This window comes from Oreochromis aureus, linkage group 11 (assembly GCF_013358895.1).
Source record: "Oreochromis aureus strain Israel breed Guangdong linkage group 11, ZZ_aureus, whole genome shotgun sequence".
Taxonomy (NCBI): domain Eukaryota; kingdom Metazoa; phylum Chordata; class Actinopteri; order Cichliformes; family Cichlidae; genus Oreochromis; species Oreochromis aureus.
Window position 1 is genome coordinate 33,123,014 of NC_052952.1, and position 11,877 is coordinate 33,134,890.

An 11,877-nucleotide genomic window follows, 5' to 3' on the forward strand; every position below is an offset into this window, starting at 1 on the left:
TAAAAACACGTGTTACTAATCCTTATGATATTGCTGTTTTTAGAACTGAGAGGTGTTTCATAATGGTGGTTTGAATGAGCCTCGCACCGAACGGGATTATCTGGTTCAGTAAAACAGCCCGCAGCAAGCATGCGTGTGGTTTTATTTATGTGAACCGAGTCATCAACCAGTGACCACACAAATTTACACTGAAGAAATCTGACATGTTTAGACACAACTATGAGATACCCAGTCACACAGCAGCTTACACTAGTCAGACTTGTTCTGGGAGAAACCGCTACTGCTGCCCTTAGTTACCGATTCTGTTCATTGCTTTTATGAAAGAAATTTCTAGGTGCATCCAAGAGATGGGTGGGTGGCATGTCTGTGGTCTCAGGATCACCGTCTCTGCTTTTTCCAGATCCTGTTGGCCTCATTGAGTGAAAACCTCCAGCTTTCATGGTGGTGGTTTGCAGCTAAGTATGAAATGGCTGGGATGAAAAGTTTGAGGCTATGGTTCTTGAAACTGTGGAGGGCCCACTTGGTTTGGGAATCAGGTGGGGTCTCAAGTGGAGAAGTTCAAGTATCTCAGTTCTTATTCGTGAGTGGGGGGAGAGTGGAGCCACAGATTGATGGATGAATTGGAGTGATGGGGATGCTGCACCAGTCTGTGGTAAAGAGAGAAGTAAGCATGAAGGCAGGCAGATTTACTGGTTGATCTACATTCCTGTGTTATGGCCATGAGCTGTGGGAAGTGACAGCTCATTTCTGTTGATCGCTGATACGATCAACAGAAATGAGGTTCCTCAAAAGGGTGTCTGGGTGAGGAGCTTGTCATCCACCTGTTGAGGTGGTTCAGGGATCTGACCAGGATGTCTCCTTGACGCCTCCTGGGCGAGGTGGTTAGGGCATGGCCCTGCAACCTGGACCTGGGTAAGAGCCAGAAATCTGAGGATTACTGGAAGTAAACAATAAACAAAGCTTTGCTTTGCACTGTTATAAACAATAAACAGAGCTTTTGAGAGCAATTGTAGTCCTGTTAGCACAGTCTGATCCAGTGCTCTTATGCCTCAAGTTTGCCTGTTACATTTCTTTTAATAACAGTCTAAAAGCACGAGTACTGATTGGAATACTTTGCAGATACTTTCAAGTGAAAAAGATCTGCTTTTGAATGTCAAATTCCTAATAAATTAACGTGACGAATTGAATCTCAAGCCTGGCAAACTGGCTTCACAAAACACCCTAAAAACATCCCAGTTCATGAAAGCACTGGTGTGTTTCATCACCGATCGTGGCACGACAGCAGCGGTGACGTCAGTTAAAGTCTGTGAACATTCAGCGCTTAGAGCTTAGAGGGGACATTGGGCTCCAGCTTGAACACAGAGCCGTGACTGTGCTTTCACATCCAACTAGGAGTGGAAGTCTGTGGCTTTGAAGATGCATGCGAGCAAACAATAACAGATTCGCCCTGCTCGGTGCCAATTCATGTGAAAATCATGATTTTACATAAGCAGCAGGGGCACATGCAAAAGACAGTGAAGAGGAAAAAAAGAAGAGATTTGAAGCGTAACAACAAAATCTGAGCTCTTACATTCACCTACCAGCATTTTTATGGAGCTTTCAACTACATCATTCAGTGGTGATTTACACAATGAAATGGTATATCCAAATGGATAGTAAGTGGGTATTTGAGATTAAAGAGTTACAAATGCTGTACCTAAAGATCTAGAAAAAAAACCCCTGTGCTTAAAAATTCAGAAGACAGCCATTTACATCAGTAAATGTCACATCTTTTGGCTAAAGCTGCTTTCAAATGTGCACTCCTCTCCATTAATCCAGGAACATCTCTGTTCCTCTGTTCTATGTCTGCTGCATGTCTGATTGAGCACCTGGTCAATTTCTGTAAAACAGCAGAAACCGAAATCTTTAAATGTTGGACCTAACAAGACTTATGTATCACTTGCAAGCCAGTGCACGTTTAAACGCGTGCAGTTGCGATAACAGACAGCTATGCACATGTTTATGACTATGCATTACTTTGGTTGTCCTTGTGAATTGTTTAGCTTACTAGAAAACGATCTAAGCAAAAATAACACGTGTAAGAGGTCCTGGGTCTGAATCCCATATGAGTGTTCATTTGTTACGTTCTCCAGAGACTCCACGCTCCAGATGTGGGGAAGGAACAATAAAAGTATACGAGGAAAAGGAGACAGGGAGGGAGAAAGGGTTTCATTGATAATGTAACTTAAAGGGACAGCCAAGCACCTGTTTTCAACAAGAAAAACAACAAAACAAAAATGCAGAAATAAAACTGGGAAACGATGATGAGAATTAAAGCACACTCTCCCTCAAGCAAGAATAAATACACAGCTTAAGCATTCTCAGGGTTGATTACTAAGACATTTCCTGGTTATACAGGAAGATGGGTGGCACCTAAGGCTGGGAAGACAGCAGCACAACACGCCCACACAGCAAAGTCACAGTAGGCCTCGTTGGCCTGCAACAAACATAATGACTGTCTAATTTCCAAAGAGATTAAGACCTTTGTCCAACATGCTTTTTCCCTGTTCCCATTTCAACTGAGAGATCTCCCTCACTCTTTCTTAGTCTGTGTACAAGTATCCATCAGTCACCGCGGCACCGTGAAGGAAACACACAAACAGAGTCTGCACAAAAGGCGGATTACGCTTCACTGGAGTCAGAGATGACAATGTAAGAGCAACAAGTTTGTTTCATGTTTAACAAATATTGCTGTGGGTCTCTCATTGTTGTGAGTCTGTCTACAAGAAACTGTGAGAAGCGTTAATTTAAAAGAGCCCCACTGACTGAATGATTGTCAGTACAGCCTGAAATGTTGTGTGTCTTATAAACACAAACTGAAGGGAAAAAAAGGGGGAATTCAAATTTAATGTGTACAAAAAGCTGGGCCATGAATGGTCAGTGTGAACTTCTGAAATTACAGCGTGACCGTGCTCATTAGACTCCAGCTGGTACAGTATCGCCTTAAGATAAGTAACTGAAACAGAGAGGTGATTTTTCATTCTTTTTATAGGCTGTGGAGAAATTAATTTCCTCACAGTGCCTGTGAAACGCTGGAATTATCGCCCTCACAGCTGTTGCAAGAAGTCGGAAAATCAACCAAAAAAAGCATCATTCCGAAGCAGCATGTGAATCACGACGTAGCCACGGGGAATCGCTCACATAAAGCTTTCACCAACCTAAATTTAACCATGCACTGACTCAGAGTTTGGCGGCAGATGACGTTTAATGGCATCTTTTTGGACAGAGTTCTTTGTGACACTTTCATTACACTCCATTAACCCATGATATCCATCAATATCTGGAGCTGTGACATCACCGTTTTTGGTGAAACAAATGCAGACAGGACCCGAGGCTCTGCATCAGGCAGCACGATAATATCGACTAAACCCAACGCCGCTGAGCTGCACAACCACACCCCAAAGAAATAGCTCTGTGATGTTTTAACTGTAGTGGAAAAGTCAATGCATGAATTAAATACTTTGTTCAGGGATTCTCTCAGTTCAAACAACACTGTGCTAGTGCAGCACTTTCATGAAATATTGAAAGTAAGTGTGGTCCCACTTGCTGTGAAACCGTGCAAACTGTCCCATCCACTCAGCCGAGCATCCATGAAGCACTAAAGCACTTCTTCAGTCTCAAACAGCAGTTCCAATCCCCATTTCACTTCAGGTTAAATAACTGCCAACTGGTCAAATAAAATAAGAATGAATTCATTTTACAGACACTACTCTTGCTATTTGCTATCTTTAAATAGCCTTAATTCCGTATAGATGGTAGATAATTGCACTCTCCACAAGGTCTGCGTCTCATAGTGTAAATATGAACACACCTCCACACAATAATTGACTACTGAATTACCGGGCATATTTATCATTATTAAAGTCACAGCTTTGGTGCTACTAGATAGTGTTAACTGCTTGTTATAGCCACGTAAATATAGCCATGGTAAAACCCTCAGCTCAGCAGCTGAAGCATGATTAAATAATTTTATGGCTGCATTAAGGCACTTACACACTGCTTGTGGTGAAGGCTGGGGTAAAATAGTAGTTTCATTGGAACATTAAGTTATTAAAAGGGACCTCTTATGAATATTTGCACATTTTTATTCATGCACTCTCATCCCTGCTCATCTTCTGTTTTACACAAGCAGTTCTCCCTCACCTTTTAAACCAATTTTCTCTTAATTGTCTGTCCCACATAAGCAAAGGATTTGAGCAGCATTCAGGCCACACAGGTCTACAGACCTCTTGGCAACCACCTGGTAACCACTGCTCGTGGGGGAAAAGTTAGTATTCCCTGATGGGTTAAAAGGGGGTTGCTAGAGGTTATTGGCAGTTGCTGTGAAATGTATTGCTAAAGCCAGGCTAAATGCCTGATTTAGGCTTCTGTGGGAAATCTTTGTGGAGCCTAGGATGTAACCTATGTAGGTGGCTGATGTTGTGGCCAGCACTTATGCCTGTGCTTGCGCATTATGTGTTAATTACCATGTGGTTGTGTCCCAGTGTTTTATACACATGCCAAACGACAGAAACAAATAAAATATTGGCACTTTTTCCCCTCTTTATTGTGGTCATGTTTTTTTCAGGTGTAAACATATTTGTCCCTCTAGTTTTTCCACATTCCCTCAAATCCGTTACGATAGTTTCAGAAATCTCCAGGAGTTTGCTGACATTTGTGAGTCCGTACACTGATGGTATGATTGTAATTTCTTATACTGAGGTAATTATTATTTTTTCTTATCCTCTTTGTGATTGATTTTATTTACATACAGCCAGCAGCCTCCAGCAACTGCTTAGCACCTGGTTGGGGAATACAGATTTTTTTCCCCAAGTGGCTGAATGGTGCCAGAGTGTGGTGGACTGGTCTCTAGGTCTATATGACTGAGGCTTTTAGTGGGAAGATGACCCAGTTAGGAATATCTATAAAGAGTGCAGAAAAAAAACTGTCTGAAACTGAGTGTTTAAAGCAGTCTCATAGGGATTACTTGTACATACACTGACCTCATTATCTGAAACTGTATCTGTGTTTAATATGAGTACCAACCATTGTAATAAACAGACTATTTGAAAGAGTCTACTCTCTGTGAACGTCCATCTTTGAACAGAGGTGGTGGTCTGCCATCTATAATCCAGTTTTGAGATCCCTTCCCAGATGCCTTAACGCCCACTCACATCCTGGGCCTTCTGACCTCAGGAAATCACATGATAGGATGGGGTTAGGTTTCACAGTGAGTTCACCCGAAACCTTGGCTGATTGTGACCTACACCTGTTTTCACACCTTGGCTCATGTGATTTGGTAGAGAAACATCAGGGGGTCCATTGTCTCTCTTGGGGCGGACACTCCCACAGGGCTTAAATCTGGGACTCTTCACCATTTGACCCTAGAACTGAAGAAGCTTCTTGGATGAGAGGTGAAACGTCTTCAAGCAACTTAAAGAAGTCCAGACGCTTTTCTTTCCAGGCTCTTTAGACTACGACGACCTGGATGACTGAGAACCTTCACAGACACCCATTGTAATAGTATCGGTATGCAAATGACAGAAAATAACTAAAAGGATAATAAATCAGCTTTTAAAAACTGGAGCTTGATATGAAGTAGAAACAGGAAATCATAAGAAAAATATTTGCCTTACTTCATCAGGTTTAGTTATTTATCTGATTTAACATCTTTTCTTCTTTCTGGCTCAAATGCTGCTAAAATAACCAAACTCCTTCCCAACATCCATTAAAGTTTCATCCAGCTCCTTTGTTTCAACTTTTTAAAATTCCAGCCTGCTGGCCTGATTTACATGTAATTGTTACTGTGTCACTATTGAAAAGTCCTCAGCGGAGGGTCTTTGAGGAGTGTCTCGCATTTACCGGAGTTTGATGGCCCTCATTATGCTTAACACAAAACAGCTTAAGCAAGGTAACTGCAACCATATGACTGCCAAGTCAGATTAAGTCGTCCATGTGTTAGGGCGAGTGAACATAAACGTTGTCTGTGGTAAAGTGCTATTATGTAGTTTCATAGAGGAAAAAAGGTAAACCAGGAGAATGCGGTGCCTTATGCAAGAAAAGTGATCACTAGAAATGAAAGTCAAACTTACATTTCTAAAGAGTCTTTAATGCCTGAACTTGCAATAGTATTTTCATGTAATACCAGTTTATATCCAACAATTTAGAGAGAAATATTCTGCTTTAAATGCTGTTATATTTATATTACAGTGTTCTACTATTTTTCAAATTGAACATAAACACATGCTTATAAAATCTGGAAGACAGATGTCTTTTTAAACCAGCTTTAGCAAGTAAGTGATTATTAACGACTAATTCATCAGTAGCGATAGCCTTATTAGAGGATAGCACATAATAAGAAAACAAGAGGTGACAATTTTCATTCTTTTTCAATTGAGCAACATTTTATATGCAGGTGTTTTATGAGATTTAATTGACGGCAGTAATGACACAGTGCATATAAAAGTAAACTTACTATACAATTATAGCACACATTGTGCAGAATGACCTATTTCAGCATGGTGTATTTTATATTACTTATTGATTTAATAATATGTGCATCTTAGACAGTTTCAAAATAATTCCATTATAATTTATTTAATAAAAAAAGGAAGTTTGTTAATGTTCACTGTAAGAGCTTTATATATGGAATGGCTGAAAATTCAAGAGAATAGATTTTGTTGTTGAAATATTTAGCACATAGCAGGCAGTAATTAAACTCAGCCTCATTCTCACTGCTGTAAAGCTGTTTGGTTTGGCAAAGGTGCTGCATGACTGTAGAGTCATGCAGACTGTATCATAGACTGTATATAAAAGATGGATGCCTCCATCCATTGTTTTTGGACTTTGTAGTTTGAAACCAGATATGAATGAATCTGGATGAAAGGGTGGAGTGGCAGAAAAGACTGGCAAGCTTTGTTAGCTAACTACACTGACAGTGACACATGCCTTTTTAGTTCTAATAATACAGTAATTAAAAATACAAGAACTTTTCTCAATAAAACTGAGGCACAAAGCCTTGCAGATAACAATATTATAATTTTTTGGAAAAGGCATCAACACCACAAACAAGTGGTTTGGTGACTGAAATTAGTTAAAGTGATGCATAGCAGACAGCTACAGCTCCTTGTTGGGACAGAAAGGGACCGTACTAGTATCAGTGGATAGAGTTGTATGAAATTCCTTTGTTGTCATGAAGGGACATTTGTCTGGGAAGCATTTGTCTAAAATACATATTTAAAGTGAGGTAAATCCCTTAATAGTTAAGAACCGCAGCTTAAAGTCATAAAAATGAGCAGAGTCAGAATATTTAGCAGACAAGGAGAATGCTATGTACTTAGCTACTTTTTACCACTGGTAACAGATGTGAATGTGCCCCCAACCACTGATTAATAAGATATAGTGTTACCCCTCACTGTTACTCAAACTGTCACAGAGTAAAACATCAAACCATTTCCCCCCATAATCACTGTAACTCTCTCTCTGGGTTGCTGAGAGCTAAAACCTTTATTGTGTGGATTAATAACCCCATAGGCAGAGGTAATGGCTTACTTGGAAGCACTGTTCTTTTCTTCTGCCTCCCCAAGAGTCAATCCACAGTGATCTGTGGGCACGCCTGAGGGCAAGCTCGGTCGTAAACTATGAGAAATAAATTGTTTGATAACCAGTGCCTGATGGGAACTCACTCCTCCTGAGTGAAATGTCAGTTAATTACATTTATGCATATTTTGGCAGCATTTCTTCACATGCAGAAAAATAATAAATCACGATTTATCCAATATGCTTCGCAGACTCATATCCCCGTGGGATGACTGTTCAAGAATCAATAAAACACGTAAAGGCTCGGTCCGTGATTGCAGCAGGCTTTTCATGTTTTGTTTACACAGAGATTTATCGGACTGAGATTGTTTACTTTCCCTGGAAAATTTATAGCTTGAGAATTTGCCACGTGCACTGAAGGTGTGTGCTGGCATAATAGGTTTTATATTATTCGGTTGTAAAAGGTGTGTAATATCTAAACAAACTAGAATATGAACTTCTACAAAACATTGGGTTTTCCATGTAAGATCAAATTCAACAACTTGGGAAGCTGTATGAAATATAAATAAATTAAATGGTTTACTAATCACTTGAAGCCTGCATTTAACCATAACTGTACTGAGATGATGGACAAAACAAAGAAAGCTGATTATTTTGAATTTACTGCCAGCACCAAACATTCTGCCTGTGCTTGCAACTTTCTCTGGAGTTTTGTTTATGGTGTTGATGGCTTCTTTTTGCTTTAAAGGATCTTAAAGAGGACGTTTAATCGACTTCTTACACCAGTTTGTCTCCAATGCTCATAAAAAAAAAAAATCACACTGTGTAGATGCTTTACATTCTTTGCTTGTATTAGGGAAGGAAAAAAACAGCGTTTTATTTGCTTAAGCTCCGATTTTTTTTTTTTTTTTAAACCAGAGAATGACTCATTTGTTTGACCCATAAACATGAACCCTGAAAAGGGGCCCCGGGGCGAATAGTTTCTTTGCAGTCCCTGATTACCCGCTATTTATGGTAATTTGATGAAACATAAATTCATTTGGGAATATGCAACGTGCACACCAGAGCAAAGGTAAAATGGCTGTGTGGAAATGAAGATGCCTTATCAGAGAGCTTTATCATTTGAGCTGACACTATAATTTAATGGTCAGTTGGTTTATGGAATATAATGGTGCATTTTTCATAAAGCGACTGACACAGAGTGAATATGGGGCCCGGGGGAGCTGGAGCCCCGAGGCTGTAACCTTGTTGGTAAGGCAACACATTAGGCTTTATTGCATCTTTTATTCCCGTGTCTCTTTGACTCGAAAAAAGAAAAAAACTCTTCACAGTTAGAAAACAGTATATACATATATATATACTTAGATCCTTTAATGAAGCTGTATTAAACTTGACTGTATTAAATTACTGCGTAATTTGAGGGAATATTTTTATGACTGCAGTATTTCATTACGTGGATTTTTTTTAGGCTTCTGCTGCACTGTTTTCACTGCATTACCCTGTAATTCACTTTAACATATTTGGTGTCCTGGGAAACTCTGGGATCTAGGCTAGAATTAAAAATTGTGCTCTGGGTTTGAATAATCTCACACGAGTTTGCAGGCAGGGACACACCAAATCGTCTGCTGGGCTGAAGAGGGTTGGCTCCAAGTCTGAGAAAATACTTATTTATGAAGTTCACTGTGCTGAGCATTAATTAAAGAAGACTGGAAGTCTGCATCTCTCTCAGCAGCTCTCTGAGTTATAAATTCTCATGAGTGAAAAATATAAATCTGAAATAAAAACAGTTTTGTTCTTTACTTAATGAGTAAATCAGATCAACACTTTCACTGAGACCAGGGGCCTTGTGGAACAGCAGCACGGATGATCATTTAAAAACTGAAAGATGTTCATAACTTGTAAAAGCCTGTACATTTTTTATACTTTTTGTGCATTGTGGTTAATCTTCACCAGAATTCCTAATACTAAGCCAAAAATGAGCACACAATGAATAAAGTTAGCGATGTATTTGACTGAATACCAAAAGGTAAACAGGTTGTGGGTCACATATTTAAATGTCATCAATTTATTTTGACCATGTCAACAATCATGGTAATGGCAAACATCCCATCCAGTACCGTCTTTTCCCTTCTCCAAGACACCAAAGTGGTTAATAGTAGTTAGCACTGTGTATATTTGTTGAACTTAACATGTATCATGCTTAAACTGTGAAACAAATATTCTACTCCCTTAAAGCAGGAAATAAAAGGTCTACACTGTGACTCAGTTTTACAAAATCATTGTTTCTTTTTAATTTTTGGCTGCATTTCTAGTTGTTTGGCACCTTCCCAGTAAAATGAGTTATAAGTAATAAAACTCAAAACTGCAGTTTAGGCCGTAAATCAAAGCAATGTGCAAATGTAAAAACTGCAGTTCCTTGGATGGCCACTTGAGGTTGGCTATTGAATTGAATCAGTACCCAGTCAGCAGAAATGAAGGTGTTTTAATTCCTGTGGGCGATACCTTCTTTTAACGTGTATAACACCTCTAATTTGTATTAAGGCTTACGGTTTTGCATTATTAGAGGTGTGATCACTTTGAGTGACAGGCGGGTTCTGTTTGCTCTTCTTCAGTGTATTAAAAGGCAAAAAAAATGTTTATGTGTAGGTGGCAGTTGTTCCATCTGTCTGATAGTTTTAGGTTTATTCTGTTTAGCCTGTTTTCTTGCTCGCCCAGTTTAGCAATATGTTTAAAGGTTTGTCTTGCTCCACTAATACAACTATGGTCCAAAAAAGGAAAAAACCCCACAATGATGACTGTGAAGTTCAAGACTTCAGAATTGTTGTTCTACGTAAATTAAATATATGGACTCTACGATCGTACTGGATTATTCTCCAGTATTAGTTCATGTGATTTTAGTCACAATACTGAGTATTACAACTACGCATTCCTGCTATAGCTGTGACAATAATATCAGTATTAGAGATTCTTTTGCCCATGATATTTGTGTATTAAAAATTTGATAACCCCAATCTTGAGTTCCAGGAATCCCCGACCACGAGGAAGGGGAAGGGCAGGGCCACTGCAAGGTTCAGGGGCTTTCCAGTGCAAAAGTGCAAAGTGTGGCTAAAAGTATCAGTGTAACCATACAGTCGCCCATTTATCATGATAAGAAAATTACGGGGATCACACAGGTGAGCTGGTGAAGTCATTATTCTTGAAACTAAATCATTAGGGTCAGTATCAAGACACAAATATTTCTATAAATAATTTGTATTTTGTTGTCAAACTGGACTCACTGAGATATTTTCTGTTACTGTCCACACAAGACAGATCCTTCCAGCAATATCATATCTCTGCAGCACATGTTCTACCACTTCTTTCTTTGTGTGCAGGTATTTGTTGTTTTGTATCAAGAGATTTTACTGTGTTATCAGAATAAACGAACGCACAAATTGTAGAAGGATAAATTTGTTTTGGTACTGCAACGGCCGACTTTAACGCTCACCCAAGTTGGCAGGTATGGGGCCCAGTGTCAGTTCAGATTTGGCTGAGTGCGTAACACGTCACCCTTATTCAAATGAAGGTCCTTCGGATTACCCTCCACAGTCATTAGATCAGCATAATAAAGGGACTCTGACCAGTGTAAGAGGAGGAGGAGGTGTGCCTAGGGTCGGGTACTTGGTGTGATAGACAGCGACCTATTAGGCCTACACGTGAATGGAGGACGCTTCATTGAATTCACTTCCTCAGTTTGTCCCTGGCAGGCCCCAAGGTCACGTCTGCTCACTGCTGAGGAGGCTTTTGTGATGGAAATCCAGTGGATAAAGTTTAACCCCTAGAACAATCCAAAACCTGGTCCTGCATGTTCACTAGCTCCCCTCGTTCACCCCTGCTCCAATCCAGAAGCAATAGGCTGCAAGTCCTGTGGCAGATCCTTGTTATCGGACCCGCCTGCAGGTTGGATGGATGAGTGTTAAGTGAGCTTAAGTGGGGTTTCATTGTATTCTTTATATTTGTCACAGATGTTGCTGTGAGCGAAAAAGGCACGGGGGTGGAGGAACAGAGGGGGAATGAAATCCATCTGTAATAATCTGCATTCATCTGCAGAAATTAAGCCGACAATCAAAAAACAAGTCTGTAAAACTGATAAGATTCAGTGGTTTTGATGGCAACAGGCCACCGTCAACATTTCAGAATCACCCCGCCCCCTTAGGCCAAGCTGCTTTTCTTCTCATTCCCCAACCTTTTCTGAGAGCTGTGCTAAGACTGAATATTAAATAATGAGATTAATGCTGGTTCAGCCTACATGAGCTCAGCTAGTAGCCACGTCTTGTATAG